The 26887-nt window shown below is 44.0% G+C and overlaps 1 protein-coding gene and 1 pseudogene across 2 annotated transcripts in view; both read left to right on the top strand.

The window, feature by feature from the left end:
* Nucleotides 1-3789: 3789 nt before the first annotated feature.
* On the top strand, nucleotides 3790-3908 carry LOC129157345 (5S ribosomal RNA; annotated as a pseudogene).
* A 1580-nt stretch (nucleotides 3909-5488) lies between these two features.
* Nucleotides 5489-26887, top strand: part of ubap1lb (ubiquitin associated protein 1-like b) — a 39823-nt gene continuing 18424 nt past the window's right edge. For both annotated transcript variants that reach the window (XM_070554588.1, XM_070554587.1), the window contains exon 1: nucleotides 5489-5878. The gene's annotated coding sequence lies outside the window, so the exon portion shown is untranslated. The remainder of the gene's footprint in view (nucleotides 5879-26887) is intronic.

Below are 26887 nucleotides of genomic sequence, written 5' to 3'. Positions count from 1 at the left end.
ATCCAAGCCGATCCCTTTCATTTTGTTTACATTTGTTGCCTGCCAACATGGCGTCTACTCTCCGACAGTCCAGAGCTCTATATTTGTATATTGGTGTGTAAGTGTAAATAAGGGCTTGTGTAATGTCCAGAAATGGTCAATTTCCACCTACTTATTGACCTAGATGCCACTGGTCATCTGCAGACTTAATTCTGTGTCCTAAAGTGGATTTTACACTCATCTTCCTGAAGCCAGAAAGATCCTGCATTCCATCAGCTGGAGTTCAGAGCCTCTCGGCAGCTCTGAACACATGATAACGTATTGTCAACATCGTGTTCCTTCCTCGAGGCCTCAAGCTACAGGAGTCCTCATGCCTCTGAATAAAGTGAACACTCTCAGCTCGCATGAGTTGCTTAATCAAAGAATGAACTCTTAAATATAATGTGAACATTTAAAACTTATAAGTCATAATCATTAAATAATATGGTTGATGAACAAATATTAAATGAACACTAAATGAAATTTTTTGATTAATCTGTGAAATGAAGTATTACATTGATTTATATACATGGTAATCAGTAATGTTTGATATGACGAGGCAATCGTCACCTGCACCAGACACGAGGACTAATTCAAGTTAAGTTAAACTCATGACACATAGATATTTCTTTACCCCAGATCAGAGCACCCGTATCTCAAGAAGGCGTGTTTTCTGAGGTTGTCTTGGTAACATACCATAACATGGCACGTTCTGATTGGACAAGAATTCATAATATGAGAATATTAAAGCAGAATCAGTGATTGAGCAGTCGGAGTCGCATTCCAGCTTCTCATCATCCAGCAGTTCTGGAGAGCGCTTCGGAACGGCCGTCCGGAGCGACGCCTCTTTAACCCTGAGCAATCTTTGCCAGCTGCTAAAACCCTGCTAAAAGCTGCCTACTGCTGACGCAGCAAACGGTTCCTGCGGAACAAAGCTGATACTGTTCCAACTCATTAAGAGTCCTCCTAGACGCAAACGGTGCCATCCATCTGCTGCGACCCGGGACATCTCTGGACTGGAGAGTCGGTGCTACAGTATTCTACAACCTCGGTGCCAGAGGTCATCCGACCTCTCTGACCTTCGGATCCATGAAGAGGGTCTCCAAGAACGGGTGAGGTAGACACACAGATGGCGTCTGATGCCTTTTGATAATAATCAACTTCATAGCTTAACGCAGACCAAATTCTTCCCTTTTGCACCCAGAACTCAGCTCTTCTAGATACAAAAGTTCTGATAACGTCACATTCACACATAGTCACCATACATCACATTTCATCCACCCAGATCCATCCATCACAGTAATATTAGTGAACTTGTCGTGTTTTAATTGTTTGAAAAATAACTTCTTACTTTTATAAACCTGACTCTTTCCTGAATCAAGACGAAGTGTTCTACAATCCCTGAATAAACAAAGAATCCTAGAATATTCTGATTAAACATCATGTGCCACCAGAGCGGCCGCTTTAAAAAGAACAGGTTTACCACGTGTAAAATAGAGACCATCTTGAGACAAAGTTGCATTTTTAATCTTAATCCAGTAGCAAAAGGTGTCCTTGGACGCAGACTTAGCTACCTCAACAGCTAATCTGTTCCCCCAGGAAACCGAGTCTGGTAAAACCAGAGTTGTGCTAGAATGAATATATCCTATTTTTAATGTACACAGGCTGTTTCAGTTAAAGGGGTAAAGAGTTTTAAAATGGCAGCAAGGCACTTCCTTTACAGCTCAATCTTATTGAGCAAAAGCTGTTCATGAGGCTATTTACAACAGGCTATATATATATACCAGAGAACATAAAAATTATAATTTTATAATAATTTTCTTATAATTCTGTAGCTCGGGGTCAAATCCAGCAGAAAAGTGAAATGGGTAAAGGGGCTGGGTCATTTCTGCATTACGGGGAATGTACTGTCTGCACTAAGTAGAAAGTCTATAAACTGCATCATCTGCTCCTTAGTCAGGGGTGTTGGGGTATTCAACATAGTTTCCTAAGGAAGCCATTTATGTCCACTGTGAGCAACCATCTTTGAACAGAGGCGGTGGTCTACGACACCAACTGTCTGCCATCTATAATCCAGTTTTGAGATCCCTTCCCAGATGCCTCAACGCCCACGCATATCCTGGGCCACCTGACCTCAGGAATTCACATGATAGGGTGGGGCCAGGTTTCACAATGAGCTCACTCGAAACTCTGGCTGAATAGGACCCACACCCACCCTCACACCTGGGCTCATGTGTTTATGTAGAAGATCATCAGGGGGTCTTTTGTTCCCTCTTCGGGGGGAAACTCCCACTGGGTTTAAATCTGGGACTCTCCACCATTTGACCTTAGCACTGAAGAAGCCTCTCGGATGAGCGGTGAAACGTCTTCAAGCAACTCAAAGAAGTCCAGACGCTTTTCTTTCAAAGCTCATTAGACTACATCTCACGTACATATCCGATAAATTCAAAATGCATTGGCGATGCGCGGGGTCAACACACCTTGTAATAAATCTCAATGCATTTCAATGCAGACAGCGTTAAAAAGAATCTGTCCAACCCATCCCATCGGCAGCTGCAAAGGGAGTACGTGCCTATGCCAAACTGCGGTTGGCCACTTTAACGCAGCGCTGGTTTATTTAATCTTTTAGTCACCAGTTGTCTGCAGTTCCGATCACCTTTCAGCCTTCCCCAGTAGCGCTGGACCTCCTGTATAGCCTATTTCAACGCTTTATACAGGTCGGGTTCCAACAGCCGGGTCTAGGCGCGACTCAGTGGCTACGTCCCTTCTTTTTCACCTCTTTTCACCAGGACAGTCCAGAGCCCCCTGCTGAAACACGGAACATCTCCTGTGTCCGGAAGGCAGATACAAACGTAAAACACACTGTCAAGTCAACCAGCTTTATAAATGCAAAAAAGAGGTACTCACACACTCATCCAATCCAACGCACTCATCCAATCCCAATCCCCCCCTGCGCGGCGGAGTCACCCCGAAGTCCGACGGGCGCAAGACAGCAGCAGAGAGGACGCCCCGGGAGCCATCCAGCCGGCCGGGAAGCAATTCCAGCCCCCCTGGACCGAAGCAGGAAGCGGCTCCCGGAGAACACCCCCCAGCAGCCGAAGTGCACGACGGGTGTCACGGCACCAAAATGTTAGGTAATTTTATTTTCCCATCCAGGGTTACCTTAGGGAAAGTTCTACACGCAGGGGTTATATTAATAAGCCAATCGATTAACCCATACCAAGCTTTACCAATAAACAATTTAGACTTTGCAAAGTGGAGAGAGATAAAATATACACACGAGTCGGTAGTCCATTCGCTCTCTCAGACAGAACCCTCAGAAAGCATTTATAAAGGACACACAAAATGGTGAAACGCACACACATTTACACACTAAAACATTGACGCGCACACTTTGACATTCCTTTGGACTCTCAGCGAGCAGGGAGACAACAGGCGCGGGCACAGGGCGTTCTTACTGATAAGCCAGGACTGGAAAGAGGCAAGGTCAAACGCCTCTCTGTTGCTGGAGTAAAATAAACCGGATGAAGCTTTCGTTTAAAAAATAATAAAATAATGTATCCATAATTCATCCAACAGTCACCTTGCTGGCATTTTAGAGACAAGAAATGGGGTGGGAGCTGATTGTCAGAGTGTAAAGAAGAGCTACAACCGTGAAGACAACTGTTTCACTTAGCCTTTTACCTCCATATGCAAGAGTCTAGTCTTTGCAGTGGGTGACACAATCATACTTTGACAAATATACAAGGGATTTTTCAAGGATTTTCCTTCGCTTACGGCCATACCACCCTGAACAAACCCGATCTCGTCTGATCTCTGAAGCAATCCAGGGTTGGGCCTGGTCAGTACCTGTCTGGGAGACCGCCTGGGAATACCAGGTACTGTAAGCTTTTTCACTGCTTTGTTATAAAATGCAGTGTTTTCACTTCAGCACATCTTTGAACAGCTTTGTTATTGAATCAATGTAAAGTCAGGCGCTTCACTCGAACTGCCCACACTTGTTTGTAATAAACCTCCATTGATTTGTCCCTAGCAATAATGTCACCGTGCTGGTGAAATTCACAGTATAAGATAACGTTCTAATAATGCCATTATACCTCTAAAAAAGGTTCTTCTTCAATATCTTGTTTTTCTTTGCACAATAGTTTCAAAAACATGGCCAACCTACAACAATAATAAACGCTTGAGAAGTGCACTGGTCTCTGAGACTGTTCATTACTGCATCATTGTCCACAGACATGAGAATTTCTTTCTCAGTGCACATGAGCATGAAGGCCTCAAGTTTCTTCTGGGTCAAAGCGCTCCTTAGTCTGTTTTTTATGAACTTCATGATCGAAACACTTCGTTCACAGGACACCTGTGTGATGGACGGTGTTAATAACAACTTGTAGGCCAGTCCAATCACATGGTAGGCATCAGTTGGCAGATTAAACTGAGACAGGATGAGATGAACACAAATGACAGTTTTTACAGGAGGAACAAAGTTTGCTCTCTAGTTCAGCATCCTGCTGTATGAGGTGCCATTTGTAAAGTCAAACAGTCATAATCTAACAGCAATATTTTTGGTTATTTAGCATATCATAAGAGAAAAAATTGAGAGTTCACTTTTTCGAAGTAATATTTTCACCATGTTATTCATACATTTATAAATGTTAAAGTTTCCAAATAAATATTTAGTTAGCAAGATAAATATTTAATTTATAGTTAAATATTTATGTTGCAAACTAAATATTTAGGTCTGATCTAAATACTTAGTTTGTAAAATAAATATTTAATTCACTAACTAAATATTTAATTTACTAATTAAATATTTAATTTGGAACTAAATATTTAAATTTATATTTAATATTTTTGGGTCAGACTTAAATATTTATTTCCCAAATACTGATTTTGCAAACTAAATGTTTACCTCCTAGCTGGGATCTAAATATTTATTTTGGAAAATAAATATTTAATTTACAAATTTACAAAATAAATGTTTAATTAGTAAATTAAATGGGGCAGATGCTGGGAGAACAGCCAGTCTGGTGCGTGTCTAAACACAGAACAGCAGATAATCACGTCTCCAAGCTGCAGCAGATGAAAAGTGTCAGAAAAAATCCCACTGATGGCCTTAAAGGCGATGGAGAACAGCACACTGGATGAAACTGTGTTTTTGTTGCAGGTCGCTGACAACAACATGCCCAAAGATCCAGACTTACACCGCTGCAATATTAAGTTGATGTTTATGGTCAAGTGCTTTATTTAGATGATGCAACGTTGAGTCCAGTGCTTGAAAGGCCTCTCTCTAAAAACGACCAGAGACCGTCTCAAACAGAAACAGTCCTGAGGAACCTTTGTGGAAACACATTTGAGCACAGTGTGTGTTAGATCTGCAGGAGCGCTGATCCCCCACTCATTCCCTCCTAATGTTATTAGGAACGATGAGCTTAAGGTGCACCTGTGGTCCGTGCTGCTGGAAGTCCTGGACCATCTGTCTGATCTGTGTTTTAGTCTGATGGACAGATGGGGACAGACTCTGATGTCACTCACGCTCTGACACACGGGCTCTAGCAGAACCAGAATCTGAGGACTCATCCCTTTCAGTGGAAACAAGAGAGCCTCGTCTGCAGGCTCTCAGCATCGTGTTGATCAAGTCTGGGCTTCTTCAGCATCGTGTCACTCTCGGAGGCAGAGCTGTGAGGTAGACCACGCTGCTGATCCAAGTCTCAGCAGCTGACCTGCGCTGGAGGAGCAGAAGTCATCGAACTGGAAACGTTTGCTTCCTCACTTCCTGAAGGTAGAACGCTTTTCCTCTGAGCTGGAGTTTCTGTTTCCTCCTCAGGAGTCTCCGGGACACACGAACCTGAGAAACATTCACGTAAGTAATTCAACTAAAGAAATGAACTAATAAATGAGACGTGTTTCCGCCTTTCTTTGATTATAATAATAACACTAATGATGAGGGACAGGCTTTTAACCACTGCTCAAAGGCACTTTTCAGATTACGGCTTACAGCTGATGAAAAAGCCCACATTCAACATCTCAAGGGTCAAGGTTCCTGAGACTTTACATGGTCTCTCAGTCTGAGCTGGGTGACTGCCATAGGTGCACCAGATTCTCATTTTTCCTGTTCACCTGTATGAGACGTTTAACTAATTCATGTCTCCGAAACGCCACATAAATTCTTGAGCCTTCTAACGTTTTCCTCAAACACTAAACAGCTGTGTCTTTAAACGCGTGACAGCCAACATGAAAGTGGTGTGATCAGTGCAAACACCAGCCGTGACGGGACGATAACGGCTGCAGCATTAGCCATAACCTTAGCTATCCTGCGTTAGCTGAAACGGCTGTAGTCTAGCAACACATTCAGGATTCAGAGGTTTGTCTCTTCTGAGTAAATTTAAAAATACTAGCATGTATTAAAATGTGCAGGATTATGTCAGCGCCAGTATGACCTCATCTGGTGCTAAAAGGGCCACACCTGGGTTTGTCCTGGCCGTCGGCCCGTTTCCGAACCCACACGTGTGGGTGCTGGTCCCAAACTTGCATATTAGATCCATCCATTACACACAGATTGGTGTATTTCAAATGTTTCCTTCTTTAATGTTGATGATCACTGACGACTAATGAAAATCTCAGGATATTAGAGTACCGCGAAGAGGCGGCCTGGTGCCACAACCTCATCAGCTAATGGACTAAAACGCCTGCAAAAGAAAGCAGAGACCATCTTTTATAGTTTTAGTTCGCAAGAGCAAAAATGTAATAAAAGTAATAAAAATAGAGAAAAAACAAAGATGTGATTAAAGAATGTGAGGAAAGGGAGAGAGAAATGAAACCAGCAGTGGACAAAGGCGGCCTGAACGGGTGAGTTTCCAAAAGCCAGGCTCAGGTAGGCCTGGACGAGTACAAAAGCCAGGCTCAGGTAGGCCTGGACGAGTACAAAAGACAGCAAATCATAAAAAATGATCATATTGGTCAATATCGATAAATATTGAACACTGTTTTTAAAAAATGTAGAAAATAAATGTCAAGTGCATCTCTGGGCATTTTCAAGCTATTGCTTTCAATAACCACCGGACAACAACTCAACGTCCATCTTTTATTTAAACGTGTTTCTAATTCTGAACGAGTTCAGGAAAAGACTCAGCTTTGTTCATTTTTCTAGCAGAAGCTGAGATTTCAGTTCAATTCATGATTTTCTCAAATCGAGGTTCAGCGGCAGCACGTTATTCCCAACATTTAGCTGTATTAAACTGTGACAGGAAATGACTTGTACCCTCCTGGTTTTACTCATTTAATCACTTCCTGTTGTGCTGTTTATTTCTGTCCCCTTTTTTCAGACTTGTCCCCACCTCCCCTAAAGAAGGGCGGACACTGTGCGACTTTTTCACTCGCAGCGTTCTCACGAGCCAGGCGCTCACGCTGTACGTCTGGTATCAACACGTCGGCCCTAAAAATATGCTAAAAATAGCAGTTTTTACTCAACACGTCAGACTTTTTTGTCTCGTTTTGCCTGTTGTCCTTCGGGAGTGCTGCAGGAGGACACACAGGGATTTATGGGGGTTGGATGAGGAAAACAAAATAAAAAAAGTAAATCTGTGTTTTGTGATCAGTTTAATTTGACATGAACACGACAAACACGCTTTCTTGACAATCGTTGTGAGTAAAAACGTGTAGAAACAAAAACGAACAGCGTGTGTTATTAGGGAAATAGCGGGGAGCGGTGTTGATGCAGGATTGCGCATGCGCCGTGAGCGGTTCTGATACTTTTTGGGTCGCAGCTGCTCGCAGCGCCGCTTCAACAGTGCGATACCCTCACGAGGGACGAGCAAAATATTAAACACGCCAGAAGTCCGTGCGACCTCACGATTGCTGATCGGTAGCTGGTCACGTGGTGTTAATCGCCTCTCGTAACCCCCTGTACACTACACGACCGCTCGGCGCAAAACTCGCCCCGATCTCATGGATTCTCGCACGAGTGGAAAATCGGCTCAAAAAAGCCGCACAGTGTACGCCCGGCTTTACAGGCGTCTTCACATTAACGCCCGGCAACCATACGTCCTCCTTTACCGAACATGTCCACACGCCCTCTCAGAGACCGAAAGTTCTGGGTTGTCATGTGACAAAAGGTCATGTGAGTGCAAGGTTACCATTTAACATGAAGACTATGTGTGAGGATGCAAATAATACACTTGTCATGATTAAACATGACTGATTATCATAAATAATTATTAAATCAATTTCCCTCTGGGATTAATAAAGTATTTTTGAATTGAATTGAATTGAATTAACCATAGAATAATAATTCATTTCAGTAATTAAATACATTTATATTGAACCTTTGGTGATTTAACAGTAAAAGAGTTTATTATAAATGATCCTTCTGGAATGTGATAAAATCCTTGTCTTGCTGTGGAGGCAAAGGAAGTCAAGATATGGTGAGGCAGTCAGATGAAAGATGGTTTACAGCAGACTTTGCGTCTCCTGTGATGGATAATCTGTAGATAGAAGTACAGCCAGGACAGCTTGACCCAGCTGAGGAAGTGGGACCTTTGGGTCACAAATATGGCCATTCATGTCGCTACACTTGCCTGCGCTCTAGTTTTAGTGCACATCCGGTGCCATTTTTGGGGTAAGTGCCAAAGAAGCTGTAGACAATGTAGTATTTGGTATTTGAGCAGGTGACAGGCCAGCATCCTCTAATGGTGTGTTACGGTGGTTCAGAAGAGCCAGGTATGGATCACCAGCATTGTTTTGAAACATTTTCAGCATCTTCTTGATGGTTTGCACTAGGGATGGATACGGATAAAGCATTTTTCACAAATACAAGCATGAGACGAGTAAAACTCGTAAATATCTGTAATCGTGCTGAAGGAAAATCCTCATTGGGTAACTGACTGTCTTCACGCTCTGTGATTGGCCAGTCACATCGAGCGCCCGCCCCTCCCTACACACAAAACTCTCTAGCCAGCCGGGAGCTCAGTCAGTCCGGCCCATCCACACACACACAGACAGTAACGGATCTCGCTGTGCTTGCTTCACGGTTGCTCACGTTTCGTCAGTACTCCCTAGGTTTTCTTCAGCTCACCTCTTTTTCGGCTGAATATTTAAAGTTTCTTTTTTCGTAACATACATGGTGCATTTGACAAGACAGAGCTCTCTCTCTCTCACACACACACCATTGTTTTGTTTAACTTTGTGTGGGGAAAATGCCAAAAATGTTAAGAAAAAAATCAGTTTAATCAAATTAAAATAAAAAACACATAAAGCTGTGTCTGGTTCTAGCATTTCATATTTCCTAGTTCCTACTGCATGAGTTCAGATGTATTAATTCATGCACTTAAATATTAATGTTCTGATTTGATTGAAAAACTTGTTCTGTAATAGTTCCTTTACTATTGTGTTCAAAAATATTTAATCTCAATTCTGAGGCTGCTCCGTAAATAGTTTTCAAATAAACTATACACATATCAACTTCTGATCAGTCCATATCTGAGTTCTCGAGACGTCGTCGTCGTCGTCTTCCTCCGCTTATCCGGGTCCGGGTCGCGGGGGCAGCATCCCAATTAGGGAGCTCCAGGCCGTCCTCTCCCCGGCCTTGTCCACCAGCTCCTCCGGCAGGACCCCAAGGCGTTCCCGGACCAGATTGGAGATGTAACCTCTCCAACGTGTCCTGGGTCGACCCGGGGGCCTTCTGCCGGCAGGACATGCCCGAAACACCTCCCCGGGGAGGCGTCCAGGAGGCATCCTGACCAGATGCCCAAACCACCTCAACTGGCTCCTTTCGATCCGGAGGAGCAGCGGTTCTACTCCGAGTCCCTCCCAAATGTCCGAGCTCCTCACCCTATCTCTAAGGCTGAGCCCGGCCACCCTACGGAGGAAACTCATTTCGGCCGCTTGTATCCGCGATCTCGTTCTTTCGGTCATTACCCAAAGCTCATGACCATAGGTGAGGATTGGGACGTAGATCGACCGGTAAATCGAGAGCCTGGCTTTCTGGCTCAGCTCCCTCTTCCCCACGACAGATCGGCTCAGCGTCCGCATCACTGCAGACGCCGAACCAATCCGCCTGTCGATCTCCCGATCCCTCCTACCCTCACTCGTGAACAAGACCCCGAGATACTTAAACTCCTCCACTTGAGGTAGGACCTCTCCCCCGACCCGGAGGTGGCAAGCCACCCTTTTCCGGTCGAGAACCATGGTCTCAGATTTGGAGGTGCTGATCCTCATCCCAGCCGCTTCACATTCGGCCGCAAACCTACCCAGCAAGAGCTGAAGGTCAGAGCTGGATGAAGCTAGGAGAACCACATCATCCGCAAAAAGCAGAGACGAGATTCTCCTGCCACCAAACTCGACACACTCCACACCACGGCTGCGTCTAGAAATTCTGTCCATAAAAGTGATGAACAGAACCGGTGACAAAGGGCAGCCCTGGCGGAGTCCAACCCTCACTGGGAACAGGTCCGACTTACTACCGGCTATGCGGACCAAACTCACGCTCCTCTGGTAAAGGGACTGAATGGCCCTTAACAGAAAGCCACCCACCCCATACTCCTGGAGCGTCCCCCACAGGGTGCCCCTGAGGACACGGTCATAAGCCTTCTCCAAATCCACAAAGCACATGTGGATTGGTTGGGCAAACTCCCATGCCCCCTCCATCACCCTTACAAGGGTATAGAGCTGGTCCACAGTTCCACGGCCAGGACGAAAACCACATTGCTCCTCCTCTATCTGAGATTCAACTATCGATCGGACCCTCCTCTCCAGTACCTTGGAGTAGACCTTTCCAGGGAGGCTGAGGAGTGTGATCCCCCTATAGTTGGAACACACCCTCAGGTCACCCTTCTTAAAGATGGGGACCACCACCCCGGTCTGCCACTCCCTAGGAACTGCCCCCGATGACCACGCAATGTTGTAGAGACGTGTCAACCATGACAGCCCTACAACATCCATAGCCTTGAGATACCCAGGACGAACCTCATCCGCCCCCGGGGCTCCGCCGCTGTGTAGTTGTTTGACTACCTCAGCAACTTCTGCCCCCGAGATCGGACAGTCCATCCCCAGGCCTCCCAGCTCTGGTTCCTCCTCGGAATGCGCATTGGTGGGATTGAGGAGCTCCTCAAAGTATTCCTTCCACCGTCCGACTATAGCCTCAGTTGACGTCAGCAGCTCCCCATCCCCACTGTAAACAGTGTGAGCGAGTTGCTGCCTTCCTCTCCTGAGGCGCCGGACAGTTTGCCAGAACCTCTTTGGAGCCGATCGATAGTCTTTCTCCATGGCCTCACCAAACTCCTCCCACGCCCGAGATTTTGCCTCGGCAACTGCCACTGCTGCACCCCGCTTGGCTATCCGGTACCTGTCTGCTGCCTCCGGAGACCCACAGACCAGCCACGCCCTGTAGGCCTCCTTCTTCAGCCTGACGGCTCCCCGAACCTCTGGTGTCCACCAGCGGGTACGGGGGTTGCCACCACGACTGGCACCGGCCACCTTACGACCACAGCTAGCAACAGCCGCCTCGACAATCGCAGAGTGGAACAAGGCCCACTCGGACTCAATGTCCCCCACTGCTTTCGGGACGTGGTCAAAGCTCTGCCGGAGGTGGGAGTTGAAGACCGTCTTGACAGGTTCTTCTGCCAGGCGTTCCCAGCAGACCCTCACTATGCGTTTGGGTCTGCCAGGTCTACGCGGCATGTTCCCTTGCCATCTGATCCAACTCACCACCAGGTGGTGATCAGTTGACAGCTCCGCCCCTCTCTTCACTCGGGTGTCCAAAACATACGGCCGCAGGTCAGATGATATGACTACAAAATCTATCATCGACCTGTGACCTAGGCTGCCCTGGTACCAAGTGTACCGGTGGGCATCCTTATGTTCGAACATGGTGTTCGTTATGGCCAAACTGCGGCTTGCACAGAAGTCCAATAACAAAACACCGCTCGAGTTCTGATCAGGTGGGCCGTTCCTCCCAATCACACCCCTCCAGGTCAAGCTGTCATTGCCCACGTGAGCATTGAAGTCCCCCAGCAGGACAATGGAGTCCCCTGATGGAGCACTATCTAGCACTCGTCCCAGGGACTCCAAAAAGGGTGGGTACTCTGAACTGATATTTGGCCCATAAGCACAAACAACAGTCAGGACCCGTTCCCCGACCCGAAGGTGCAAGGAAGCTACCCTTTTGTCCCCCGGGGTAAACCCCAACACACAGGCAGAGAGTCTCGGGGCTAACAAAAAGCCAACCCCAGCCCTCCGCCTCTCACCCGGAGCAACTCCAGCAAAGTAGAGTGTCCAACCCCTCTCCAGGTCTCGGGTTCCAGAGCCAATGCTATGTGTCGAGGTGAGTCCGACTATATCTAGCCGGTACCGCTCAACCTCTGCCACAAGCTCCGGCTCCTTCCCCGCCAGCGAGGTGACGTTCCATGTCCCAAAAACTAGTTTTCTTGTCCGGGGATTGGACCGCCAAGGCTCCCGCCTTGGTCTGCCACCCGATTCACATTGCACCGGACCCTTTATGTTCCTCCTGCGGGTGGTGGGTCCACAGTTGGACGAGCCCATGTATCCGGTTCGGGCTGGGCCCGGCCGGGCCCCATGGGCGAAAGCCCGGCCACCAGGCGCTCGCTCACGGGCCCCAACCCCAGGCCTGGCTCCAGGGTGGGACCCCGGTAACCCTCCGGGCCGGGTACTCCGACTCTTCGTTTTAACCGCCATGAAAGATCCTTCGAACCGTTCTTTGTCTCACCCTTCACCTAAGACCAATTTGTCATGGGAGACCCTACCAGGGGCACTAAGTGCCCCAGACAACATAGCTCCTAGGATCATTAGGGCACTCAAACTCCTCCACCACGATAAGGTGACGGTTCAAGGAGGAGGAGTTCTCGAGACATGAAAGTAAATTTCACTATAGTCGGTCTCTATCTGACAACGCAGTTGCATCTTTTAAATCAACTGTTCCATCTTCACTGTCCTCAGCATCTCAGAGGAACGTAGCAGAGGGCAATATTTTCAGTTCTAGCCCCTCACAAATTGATGCCTTAGTTCATCATGTTAATTCCTCTTTACGTGTGGCATTAGATGATGTTGCCCCTTTAGAAAAGAAGGTAATTAGAGACAGGAAGTTAGCTCCCTGGTTTAACTCTCATCTACGAGCCTTAAAACAAAACTCTAGGAAATTGGAGAGAACATGGCGCTCTACGCACCATGAGGAGGCCTACCTATCCTGGAAAAATAGTCTTGTGCTTTATAAAAATAAGCTTCGACAAACTAGAACTGCTTATTTCTCAGCATTAATTGAGGAGAATAAGCATAATCCCACATTTCTTTTCAGTACAGTTGCTAAACTTACACAGAATCATAGCTCTGAGCCATCTATTCCCTTAGCCCTCAGCAGCAATGACTTCATGGGATTTTTTTACAAGTAAAATTAATTCTATTAGAAACAAAATCTTTAGCATCCTCCCTAATGCGATTTCTTCTTCCTCAGTAAGTGAGGCAGCTTCAGAGGTGACTGTAGAACCTCATCTGTGCTTGAACCCTTTTGATCCAGTTGAGCTTTCAGAGTTATCAAAAATATTAGATTCATCTAAACCTTCAACTTGCATTTTGGATCCAATCCTAACCAAATTATTTAAAGATGCATTTCCTTTGGTTACTGCCCCCATTCTAGATATAATCAATCTATCCTTAGTAAATGGGTATGTACCACAGGATTTTAAGGTTGCTGTAATCAAACCTTCACTTAAGAAGCCTTCTCTGGATCCAGATGACCCAATGAATTATAGACCAATATCTAACCTTCCATTTTTATCCAAAGTCCTGGAGAAAATAGTGGCCATCCAAGTATGTCAGCATTTAAACACTAATGCTCTGTTTGAGGAATTTCAGTCTGGTTTTAGAGAGTATCACAGCACTGAAACTGCATTAGTGAGAGTTACAAATGATATTCTCATGGCCTCAGATAAGAATCTTGTGTCTGTTCTAGTCTTGTTAGATCTCAGTGCTGCCTTTGACACAGTTGATCACAATGTTCTTTTAGAAAGACTTGAACATGTTGTAGGGATCAAAGGAACAGCGTTCGGCTGGTTTAAATCCTACCTGTCTGACAGATTTCATTTTGTAAATGTACATGACAAATCGTCTTCATACTCCAGGGTTACTCACATCTGCTCCACATACCCAAAACCACATTGAGCACCATGGGGGACAGAGCTTTCTGTGCCGCTGCACCCCGTCTCTGGAATGCCCTGCCTGAGAGTTTAATGGCACCTCGACCTACAGACAGTTTTAACAAAGGATTAAAAACATTTTTTTTCAGTAAAGCTTTTAATTCTTCATAATTTTTGTAAGCACTTTCAAATGTAAAGCGCAGTACAAATGAAATGTAATATTCTTATTATTACTATCAACACATACTATTAAAAACCACATCAGGTCACAGTAGTGTTTGTGTTATCATCAGAACTCTAGCTGCAATATTTTGGACAAGCTGAAGACTTTTAACTACATTCTGTGGACTTCCTGAGAGTAATGAATTACAGTAATCCAGTCTTGATGTAATAAATGCATGAACTAGTTTTTCAGCATCACTCCTGGAAAGGATGCTTCTAATCTTAGCAATATTGCGAAGGTGGAAAAAGAAAATCCTACAAACCTGATTAACCTGGGATTTGAATGACATGTCCTGGTCAAAGATAACACCAAGGTTCCTTACTTTGTTCTCGGAGATTAATGTAATGTCATTCAGGTCAGGTGACTGACTAAGTAGTCTCCTTTTCTGAATTTCAGGTTCAAAGATGAGAACTTCAGTCTTGTCTTGATTTAAAAGCAAAAAGTTTAGTCATTAGTTTTATGTCCTCAAGACAAGCCTGTAATCTACCCAACCGATTAGGTTCATCAGGGTTAACCTGTTTAACCCTAACACCCCCCAATTGGGGGCCTCTACAGTTTCATGTCCCAAACATCTACAACTGTCCACATTAATAAATTCAGATACAATGATATTTGAACTTTATTTTAGACGAGCATCTGACCTTCACTGGTGTCTGCTGGAGAAAAAAAAATGAACAAATTTAGTTGAGGACCCCTGGAATAAAAAAAAAACAATAGACAAAATTTCCTAAATGGAATTTTAACTGACAACCTCCATCCTGTCAGCACTTTCACACAGGGCAGCTCTTCTAAAATAAAGTTCAAGTATTATTTTATCTTAATGTATCAAAAACCAAAAATTGTTTTGTTTCCAGTCTTAACTGTTTTGATTGTAGCTGTAGCTGTGCTCGGGGAATGCAAACAATCACTGACACTTGGGACATGAAACTCCAAAGAACCCCAATTGGGAGGCGCCAGGGCCCAAAGAAAAAAAGGCCTAGGGCCTAAAGGGTTAAAGAGCAGGTCAAGCGTGCCTCAGAGTCCTTCTCCACCCACCTATCAATTTTAAAAAATGCAACATTAGTAGGCGTTGCCTGGAGGACCGAGAGGGCGGAGCCGCGGCAGTGATGAAGACGATGGGTAACGAGACGATGCTATCTCCCTTCACTTTGAGCAGTCATTAGAAGTGGAGGACGTTTCTCCCCCTCCTTACCCAGACACTCGAGAAGAAAGGGACCAACTCTATTTGGAGGAGACAAGCGGACCTGAGCCTTATTGTTTTGAGCTTGTGAGTTGCCTGAAACTAGCGGAACCGACCCAACAGAACCAGCTCTGAATGGTAAGTAGCCGTTAGCCATAGCATTGGATTAGCTGCAGAGTTTGGCTCCACGGCCCTAGAGAGCTAGTATTCAGCATGTTTTAGAGATGTATCTGCTTCAACACACCTGGTTGTAATCAGCAACAAATAGCTGAGCTGCTTAACAGCTAATCTAACCTGTTAAAGCAGGAAAACCACTGAAACACACTGGATAGCAGCTCTCCAGGAGCCCTGGGCTTAAGTTACAGTCTGCTGCAGAGAAAGTTATGAAAATACCCCATGAGAAAATTATTCTGTAATGTGTTCATTTATGTTACACAATCCCAAACAGCCCACTAAAACTGCCCTGATTTCATTATTTATTTACTGATACAAGCTGCTCTCTTGGGTGTAGGTGATCTTCTGGTGTCTGCAGGTGGTCTCCTCTGGTGGTGTGGTCAGGATCAGGAGCTTCCAGAAGAATGTGTCTTTGAATGACTCTTTCCTCCTCTAAACAGTTATTTGTTATATTAATTAGGGATGAGTGAGTACACCACTATCTGTATCTGTTCAACCATCTAAATGATCTGTATCTGTACTTGGAGTGGGCGTGGCCTAACCCGGAAGTGGGTGTAGTTTAACCAGAAGTGGGTGTGGTTTAAGTCTGATCAGAAGTTGCTATGTGTATTGTTTAAATAAAATCAGAACATTAATATTTAAGTGCAGGAATTAAGAGAGAGAGAGAAGAAAAGATCTTTTCTAAAGCGCCTCTCAAGATAAAAATCACGGGGCGCTTCACAAAAACAAAACATGTAAAATAGAAAAAAGAATTTACAAAATGTTTAAAATATATTCAAAATGAGCAAAAAATAGACAATTGTGATTAAAAATGTAAAGAAAGAGAGAGAGTGAATAGGAAAGAGGGAGTGGATCCTGAGGAAGAGGAGAGAGAGAGAGGGGAAAAAACCTGACCGGAGCGGAGGCAGTGACTGACGCAGCACGAGCAGTTTTCAGCTCTGCCTTGTCAAATGCACCATGTACGTTATGAAAAAAGTAACTTTAAATAACTTTAAAGTAACATTAAAAAGAAGCAAACTGAAGAAAACATAGGGAGTACTGAAGAAACGTGAACAGCGAAGCAAACACAGAGAGATCCATTACTGTCTGTGTGTGTGCGTGGATGGACCGGACGCGGACTGAGCAGAGCTCCCGGCTGCAGTTTTGTGTGTAGGGAGGGGCGGCCAGTCAGTTACCCAATGAGGATTTCCCTTCAGCATGATTACAGATATTTACGAGCTTTACTCGTTTCATGCTCGTACTCGTCAAAAATGCTTTATCCGTACCGGATACTCGTCTGAAACGAGTCCCTACCATTTATCCTCAACACTTTCATTTTTAAATAGTCATTCAATACCATTATATTTCTATTCATTTTCATTCATATTTAGTCCAAACAAGCTGATCAGAGTGCCCCAGTAACATAAACAATGTAATTAAACTCCCTAATATTAATTAAATCTCAATTTATATATTTCCTATTTTTGTTCATGTCCATAAATACTTAAACATGCTTGAAATTAAAGCAAGCTTTTAACAGTGAGGTGCTAGTTTAATTCATCACAATAGAGCTAGTTAAACATGCAACAAAAATGTGATAATCAATGTAATTTATAAATATCCATTAAAATATAAAAACTGGAATCAAAATGAGATATTTGGCAGCACAAAAAAACTTGTCAAACACAATATTTATTATAATAATTGTAGGCAGACAGGAGACAGAGCTGATGGAGGTTCTCAGTCATCGAAGGATGGCTGAAGGCTTTCCAGGAACAGGAGATGTGGTGTTGTCTCTTCTCTCTCTATTCTGCCAGATGAGCTGATAGGTTACAGGTGTGTGAGGACATCCTCATGCTGTCACAACCAGATGACAGAGTTATCAGGTGATCAGCCAGGCTAATGATGAGATGCAGAAAGAAAACAAATCCAGGACAGTGTACAATAATATGTGGTGTTGCTCACCTTATGTGCTCTTATAGAATATTAACGTGTGCCTGCCTCATGGTGTAGAGTCCATATTTTGCTGAGTGTCCTGCAATAATGCAGGTTATTAGTTATTCTAACTTTTGACAGCAAAGAACAAAATATTTAATGTAAAAGTTGTTTTCCAGGTGAATCAGCTCACACGTCACCACCAAGTGTCACAGGGCCAGAATCAGTAGCCTCCTTCATGATGTCATGATGTAATCACATACTTATTTAATTGTTAATATCTTAAAAATTCTGAAATGTTTTAATTTTTTTACCTTGAACAGTTCACTGAGCTTGCACTGTCACTGAGGTGGATGTCATGATCTGCCCCTGCCCTTGATTAGTCCCTATTGGTTTCACCTGCCCCTTGTTAACCTGCCCATGTGTTCCTGATTTTCCCCAGTGTATTTATACCTCCCGTCTCATGTGTCCTGTGTCAGATCATTGTGGTTTGTTTGTCATCGTTGTCTCGTGCTGTTCGTTCCCGCTCTACCATTAAATCATTTTTTACTTTATCCATGCCTGCCTTTTTTGCCTCCTGGTCAGCTCCACCACACATGGTCCACCTCCAACTACTCCTCAGCGTGACAGTGGAAGTTGGAATCAACAGCAGAAACCTCACATCTTGGTCTTTTCAGGGGTGTGGACGCTGCTCTGGGACCTTCTGGAAGATGAATTTCCATCATGGTCCCCGTGTCACAAGACACACTGAGGCTGTGAGCTCTATTCTGGCTGGCTATGTAAAAACAAAGAAGCAGCACATTTATAAATGTTTAAAAGAGCATAAAATCACGTGTAACAATAATCTGTAAAACAAATTAAAACTAGAAGGTGATAATAAAATGTTTACATAGAAGATTATTAAAAATAATTCACCTTTGCTACGGGTAAAGCTTCACGTCAGGCTGGACAAGTGCATTCTTGCAGATTACTAAATCAGTCTGACAGCCAGTGTCTTGGGTAGATTTAGCCTGAAAAAAGAAATAGAAGCACATTGTTGTTGGAGTTTATAAAGTCAGATAATATACAAAAGAAACTGTCCTATATAGGCGCTTTATAACATTCCTAGTGTGTGATCGTTGTTATAACATAAAAGTCAGTCACATATGATGTGGAGATCCTGAAATGCGACCTCCTGAACAGAATTCCTCACGGAACCGGGTCACAAGCTGGATTTCACGCTGTAATGCTGTGTGTCAACTAGTGCTGCGTCAGTTAGAGTCACTGTTGCAGAATTACCGACTGACACAAAAACAACCCGAATTTTCTCTGAGCCTGACAGTCATGTGGACCGTTTTGTCAGCCAGGGCTTCGAGATATGTTCCGATTCGCCGCTGACTCTAACCTTGCATCCCGTTCCACATTTTGTGAACTTGACAAATTAGCCCGAAGGCAATGCAGGCTGATATTAGCTAAATGGAGTGAACCACGTCCCTCAAACTTTGCATTTAGGTAGGGAATTGTCTTTAGAAGATGTTAAAACTTTTATTTAGCTTACTCACCTCAGACTGGAGCCCGCCGTGGTGGGGGAGCAGAGTCGGTGGGCTGCAACTAAATCGTGGAAGAGCCACGGTGGGCACGGCCTCCCTCTTCAAACGGAGACGTGCGGAATGACCCAGTTCAAACTCCATCATGTTGGCGAAGGAATCGCGGGTAAAATGCTGGTTGCAAACTACAGCACCAGGCGGGAGCTGACTGTTTTCCAGTACAGCAATTGCACGCAATCACTGGCGCCTAATTTTTAAGTCCAGTGGAAAGGAGTGCAACCCCACAGAGCCACCGCAACCAACTACACTACACCTTTTAACCATACTAACACGATATGGAGCACTAAACCCGAACTACTTTCCTAATAACTCTAACAGCCAAACACTAACTAAACTACAATATCTAACAGCCAAACTAACACTAAATAAGTATGTATAACACTAAAAGCTATGCTAAAGATTAGGATATGCTAATGTTATATGCATGCTGTCTAATGATTTTACCAGTTGGAAGCATATATATAGTAAAAAGAATTGGTCCAAGCACTGAACCCTGTGGTACTCCACAAGTAATCCTGGAGTAGAGCTGCAGTACACCTGAACACAGTGTAAAATGAGGTAAACAGTGCAAAATAGTGCTTACTAACAATTGTGCATTTCACATTTTTATGACTAAACCTGGACACAAACACAGTGTAACAGTGCAAACTTAGGTTAAGTGCAAATGTTGTTCAAAACAACTCGGTTAAAGTGCAATTTTTAATTCCCCTTATCCACGGTCTACTTCAGTGTGAAGCTTTTAAACAAAATACATTTGCAATAGAGAAACTACTAGGGATGAACAGGCAAAAAAAAAACATCTAGTAGAAAGAATAATGCAGGTTCATGCTTATTCAAGAAAGAACTTGGCATTACAGTGCAAAAATGTCAACATGTCAAGATGCTCAGGGCTTAGGCTTGCTCTTTTTTTAGTGCATATGTTGCCTGCTGCAGAAAACAGTCGCTCAGATGGTGTTGAAGTGCTTGGAATTCATAGATATGATTTAGCTAATCTTGACAAAGAGGGAAATCTTGGCTCATTTTTCTTCCACCACTGTAAAGGATTTTCTTTTTTGGGGATGAACTTCTCTCCAAAGTAAGCAAGTATTTCCTTCCTGATTTTCACACCAGGTTCCTCTGCATCCCTGTCCTCATCTTCACTGCTGGTGTCAGAGTCTATAAGGGAGTGAACGCGAAGTTGTGAAGCACCAGGTTTGTCGCTAGGAGAAGGACTTTCAGTTGTCTCACGCTCAGCAACAAGAGGCTTCAGCTGTAGTGTTTCAACTGCTTTTATCCTCAACTTTACTTGCACTTTAAAGCTGTCCTCAGCAGACAGAAACTTGAGCTTTTTGAAACGCGGATCCAGGGATGAACTAACTAAGACAGTGTTTTGTGAAGTCTCAGAAAAACTGGTCGCATTGCTCCACCGCTGTTCGAGTTGCTCTTTAGCTGTTTTTTGGAAGACTTGTGCACCAACTGTTTCAAAAGCCATATTTTCGACTGACTTAACTAACCCTTTAATTAAAGGTGGCACTGAGGAAATGTTGGCGTATTTCTCACCGCTCGTGTATTCAGTTGCAGCATCAAAGGGCTCTAGAGCTGTGGAAAGCTCTCCTAACAAGCTCCATTGTTCTGGTTTAAGGTCCAAGTACTGTTTGGAGGATTTTGTCACATGTGGATCTGACAGCGTTGCTGTTACAGGCCACCGTTGTTCCAGCAGACGACTGATCATGTGATATGTACTGTTCCATCTAGTACTTACGTCCTGGATAAGTGTGTGTGCAGGTGTCCCCATTTGTTGTTGTTTTTCTTTCAGTTTGGTTGATGCAAGTTCACTTTTTTAAAATGTTCTACAAGGCATCTTGCAGCTCCAACTGCTTTGGCAATGACTGGATGACTGAGAGCTGGGATGAGAACTAGCTGCAGCGTGTGGCCTGTGCATCTAATGGAGGCCCAGCCGAATTGCGCCTCCAGTAGTTTTGCAGCAGCTACAATGTTTGCACCATTATCATGAACAATTGCAGACACTTTTTCTGGATTAATTTCAAATTTTTCTAGTGTTTCTTGCAGCCACATTGCTATGTTTTGTGCTGTATGTCTGTCCTCCAGCGGCATTGTAGAAAGGCAGATGGATTCCATTTGCCACTCAGTTCCAATATAGTGACACGTGATGCCCAGGTATGCCTCATTGGCCACACTTGACAAGATATCTGCTGTTATGGCAATTTGGCTGTCCAAGGCTGATAGAGTATCTTTAACCTGATTCATGGTGTCTTGGTATTTCTTTTCCAGCAATTTAGCAAAGTGTGTTCTGGAGGGGATGGAGTAACCTGGGTTAAACTGCTTTAGCATTAGTTGGAAGCCTGCTCCTTCCACCATGGATAGTGGCCTCATGTCTTTTACCAGCATGTTTAGAATAGAGTTTGTAAGTGGTATGCATTGCTGGGGGGTGAGTGTCTTGTTCCCCATGTAGTTGTCCATCGTTGCTTGTTTTTTTCTGCATAAGAAACACAAATAGACTGAAATAAGTACACATATAAAATAATGCAGCACACACACTACAACACTAAATCAATATTACATTATTTGAATTAATTAACAATATACAGTGATCATTTATTTTGATAACAATTTGTTGTGAGGCGTTTTACAGCTCGTCTGTATATTTTTCTCCGGGGAGTTGTCCTTTTTGAATGAGGAACATTCAATGTTTAACATCCACTATAACGAACTCAGCTAAAACACTAACCCCCAAATTCCACTACCTCCGCTCCGGTCCGCTCCCGCCTTCCACAGCCGCTCGCTTCCGAACTCAATTTTTACTGGTACCCGCTCTACAACGGCTCCGCTCCGGTGCGGAGACCTGAGGGGGGCAAACAAGCATGCGCGGGATTTTCGAGATCTTGCGATACAGTCCGAGCAATAAACGCGGAAGTTAGATCCAAACACCCGTTGTGTGGGAGAAGCATCGAAATGAACTGTTTAATCTGCCCATCATTTGTGTTGAGAGATCAGCAGTGTTTGGATCAACAAAGTGTGACTACTTTGATAGTAGAAACTGTATTTATGGCTTATTTTTGTGCATTTAACCTTCAGCCGCCATTGATAGTTGTTAAAAGTTGTTAAACCTGTGCATATGAAACAAAAAACGCTTTTTGTTTATCGATTTATTGTGAAAAATGGAAATTGTGCTTGCTCCTTTTCCCGTTGGGCGGTTGTGATTTCTGTCCATTTACTGCGGAGGTGCTTTGGCGTCCGGCGAAAATAGGATCAATTCTATTTTTGCCGGACGCCAGAACAGAGGGCGGCGCACGGCGCCGCACTGCCGGAGCACGGCCGCAGTAGTGGAATTGCTCTGATTGACTACAAAGGGGCCAATTTTGCTCCGGCGTTCGTGTCGGAGCAGAGCGGAGGTAGTGGAATTTGGGGGTAAGTCCCAAATTTGACCTGCGTGTAGTGATGGACCACTTAGCTTGTTTATTTTCTGTTACTTACCGGGCTGGCTCTTCCTCTGCTGCATCAGCCCCCACATGTTTCAGTCTCAAATGTTCACTTAGGGACGTCATGCTTCCGTGCCATGCTAGGTGGTTTTGGCATATTCTGCTGGTCGCCCGTTTTTTCATGGCATCTAAAGTGAAGTGCTCCCATACTCGTGAGGTTTTTGTCCGGGGTTTCTCTTCAGATTTGCCGCTTTTCTTCTGTCTTAGTTCATGTTCTGCCATCTTTCACAGCCATGCGCGTCAGTAACGTGTTATGTCGTGAAAACCGAGGGCACTTATTGGCTCGTTTCTTCTTCTACGGCTCCACTGGTAGATCAGTGGCTCATTACTGCCACACACTGGCGGCAAATTTAACAGATTATTTACAAAATAGACTTTATGCAGTAAAATGAGATTATTAAACAACTAATCGATGACTAAAAAAGTTGTTGACTATTTTAATAATTGATTATAATCGATTAAATCGATTAGTTGTTTCAGCTCTATCCTGGAGTATAAAGAAGATTTGTCAGGTAGCATTTAAACCAGCCTAGCGCTGTTCCTTTTATCCCTACAACATGTTCAAGTCTTCCTAAAAGAACATTGTGATCAACTGTGTCAAAGGCAGCACTGAGATCTAACAAGACTAGAACAGACACAAGATTCTTATCTGAGGTTTCAGTGCTGTGATTCTCTCTAAAACCAGACTGAAATTCCTGAAAAAGATCATTAGTGTTTAAATGCTCACATACTTGGATGGCCACTTTTCTCAAGGATTTTGGTGTAATGCGATGAAGGTGCTATTCCACCGAAGGTTGTTTACCCTCTCTCCTCCTATGTCTCTGACACAGAACTAATCTGCATGAGACTGCCTCAAGGTCATGCATTTGCTTCTAAACTGCTTCCTTTCCAGCCCAAGAGAAGAATGAAGACAAAGGACTCTTTCCTTTTAATAAATCAAATAACTCTATTTTTAATAAAGCTAATCAAACAAAGTGTTAGTCAATAATAAGATGTTGACCAATCTGTGAAATGACAATGTTATGATTAATATGCTTTAATAAGTAATATGACTTAAATCTAGCTGCACGAGACATTCTGATCACACGTAATGTAAACGCATGACACATTGTTTACTCATCCAATCAGAACCTTCCTTTCTGAAGCGTGGCATAGTCTCTGTGGTGTTTATAAATCTGCCAGCTTTGATTCGACCGTAAATCAAAACATCCAGATTAATAAAACCAGTTCCCACACCATCTTAAGTTCAGTTATTTGCAGTTCACTGCATTCTAAGAGAAGTATCGGATCGGCCATCCGGACTTCCTTTTTAAGCAAAGAACCAACAAGCTGGATGAAATCTGTTGCATTTTACCAACCAAGCAATGGTTCCTTTCAGAATAAAAGCTGAACTCACTGACCCAAAGGGGGTCCGTCTGACGCTGTGAACCAACTGTCGCTTTTTACCTGGAGACAATCCAAAGACTAGTTTGTTGTACTGCTGATGCTGTTTCATCGGCTCCGGTACTGAAGGGGGGTTCGAGGACCTGGCAGTCTGGATCTGTATGGAGGTCTCATCTGAAGGGGATGTGTGGAGCGACAACATGGCGTCTCATTTGTTTATGAAACTACGATCATAGCTTAAGAGCAAAACATCACTTCATCACTCAGACTTGCTTCTCCAGATATGAGAGTTCTGATTACAACATCACTCACACATACACCATTAATCAGTTAGAGTTTAGAGTTAGTCTTGTTTAAAATTGTTTAGAAATAAATCTTCTTAAACATTTTAAAGGTGACTCTCTCTTCTCTTGTCTCTCACTTAATGCCAGTGTTACATAATCCCTGCAATAAAAAGTTTCAATCTTCTGGTTAAAAGTACCCAAAGATCCGTAAGATTGATTTCATATTCACTATGGAATCTTACGTCTTGTGGTTCGTTAATTAGATGTAAATTAAATCCTTACATAATGGTGAGCCATTTTGTCAGATATTTGTACATTTTTGACACTTTGTGCTAATTCTGAGACATATTAAAACAGTTAAAACACTTAAAAATTATAAAACTTGATGTTTCTGGTTGAAAACGGGACAATCTCGTAATCCACCACTAGAGTGCAGAATCTCCATTTAAAGTCAAAAGGGGGTGTGACACTGGTCAACCTCCAACAGGAGGCGCTGGTTCATGTCAAATCATCCAAGGCTGACGTGTCATTTCTCAGCCATTTTAGTTTCATATCTGAAAGGGTATTTCCTGCTTCTTCAAGGTGAATATTGTTTCATGTCTCTTCTGAGTGTTTCGTGACACTGTGTACTATTTTTGTGTAACAGAGATAAAATAATTTCTCCACGGGAAGTTCGATTCCCCGATTAGGTGAAGCGGAGCGAACACACGGGTGACGTCAGTATCCCCACCCGTACCCACCATTGGCGCGCTGCCGCCACCTAGTGAGCATTTCTGTTCATCACATTCCCTTTGGTGAAAAGCCTAATTTCTGATTAAAAACATGTCAGAAGGGGAAAAATTGAGTCTTCCCTCAGTGGGTAGACAGGTCATTGACGCTGTAGAATCTTGTGTAGGTCTTACCAGTATGACTGTTCAGGGTTTTGATGACGGTTTGCAGAACTGTTCAGCTACTGAGCTGATGAAAATGTTACTGACACGTGGGAAGTCTGCCCAGAGGAGGTGAGCATGTCAATCCAGCAGCCCGCACAGATAACCTGGTGGAGTTTGCAGTCTTACTCTCTCATCTCTGGGAAAAAGAGGTTATTGCACACATGGAGACACAAGATAGAATGCGCACACTTTCTGACCAACAGCAAAGAGGAGGAGGCTGTGGTTCTGACTCTGACGAGGAACGGTACAGCGAGGAGCTGATGGAAGCTCGGAAACAGCTGAGTGAAGCTCAGACAGAAATTGCAAATTTGTTGCATAACAAGATTCAGTTGGAGGGTAAAATTACCATCTTGGAGAATGAGAAGTGTGCATTAAAGGTTGATGTCATTACCTCTGCATCTCGGGTACGTAACCGAGAAGATGAAATTGAGGATTTAAAATCACAGATTTCTGCATTCACAGGAGAAAGGGGGACCCCTTTACTCCACCGACCTCCACCTCCAGTTCCATCACCACCTCCACCTTTAGCCATTGCTACAGTTGCTGCTCCACCGGCTGCTATTGCAGCTAGTGGGGTTGCACCTGCTGCAGCTGGGGTGGGACCAGCACCTCAGTTACCTCTGGCTTCTCAGCCAGGCCAGTTTGCTCCACCTCCAGTGCCTCAGGCTACCTGGTTCCTCAGCCAGGCCACTTTTATCCACCTCCAGCTCATCAATTCCCACCTGCAGCTCATACATATGTGCCTGAAGCTCTTACACACCTTCTGGTTGCACAGCAACAATTTCCTCCAGCTGCACCGGCTGGTGCTGCTGCAATGGGTGTGCCAGCTTCCCAGCCAGTCCAACCGAACGCACCTGTGCCCATATCTGACATCTACAGGATGTCTCGGAGCATCCAGAAATTCAACCCCAAACCAGGTAATTCATACTCGGTTGACACATAACTGAGTGACTTTCACTTTCACTTTCAGCGATGTCCGAGAATGACCTTGGAGGACAAGATCTTCGTGATAAGGTTAACCTCCGATGCCGTGGCTTCGCTTATTGATCGCAAGTGTAATTTGATCGCAAATGATTACGACAAGCTGGAAGCTGCGATTCGGAAAGAGTACACTTATGGTGCTAAGGAGGCTGGTACACAGTTAGCTTTCTCGGTCAAACAGGGTTGTACTGAAGACCCACAAGTCTTCTATCTACGCCTCTTCGACGCATACTTTGGTACGGAATGTAAGGATGGGATGGAAGAGGAAAAAGGTTTCAAGGAAATCCTCCTTGAGAATATACATGCCCAGTATAGCCCATACATGGGTACAGTAGACCTTAAAACCACACCCATGGATGAGCTCAGAAGAATAAATTAACCCCTTACATTGGATATAAATGGAAGGTTAGATATTGGTCTATAATTCATTGGGTCATCTGGATCCAGAGAAGGTTTCTTAAGTAATGGTTTGATTACAGCAACCTTAAAATCTTGTGGTACATACCCATTTACTAAGGATAGATTGATTATATCTAGAATGGGGGCAGTAACCAAAGGAAATGCATCTTTAAATAATTTGGTTGGGATTGGA

Source organism: Nothobranchius furzeri, chromosome 9, assembly GCF_043380555.1.
Source record: "Nothobranchius furzeri strain GRZ-AD chromosome 9, NfurGRZ-RIMD1, whole genome shotgun sequence".
Lineage (NCBI taxonomy): Eukaryota > Metazoa > Chordata > Actinopteri > Cyprinodontiformes > Nothobranchiidae > Nothobranchius > Nothobranchius furzeri.
The sequence above is the reverse complement of the archived record's forward strand: the minus strand, read 5'-3'. Positions and strand labels throughout refer to the sequence as shown.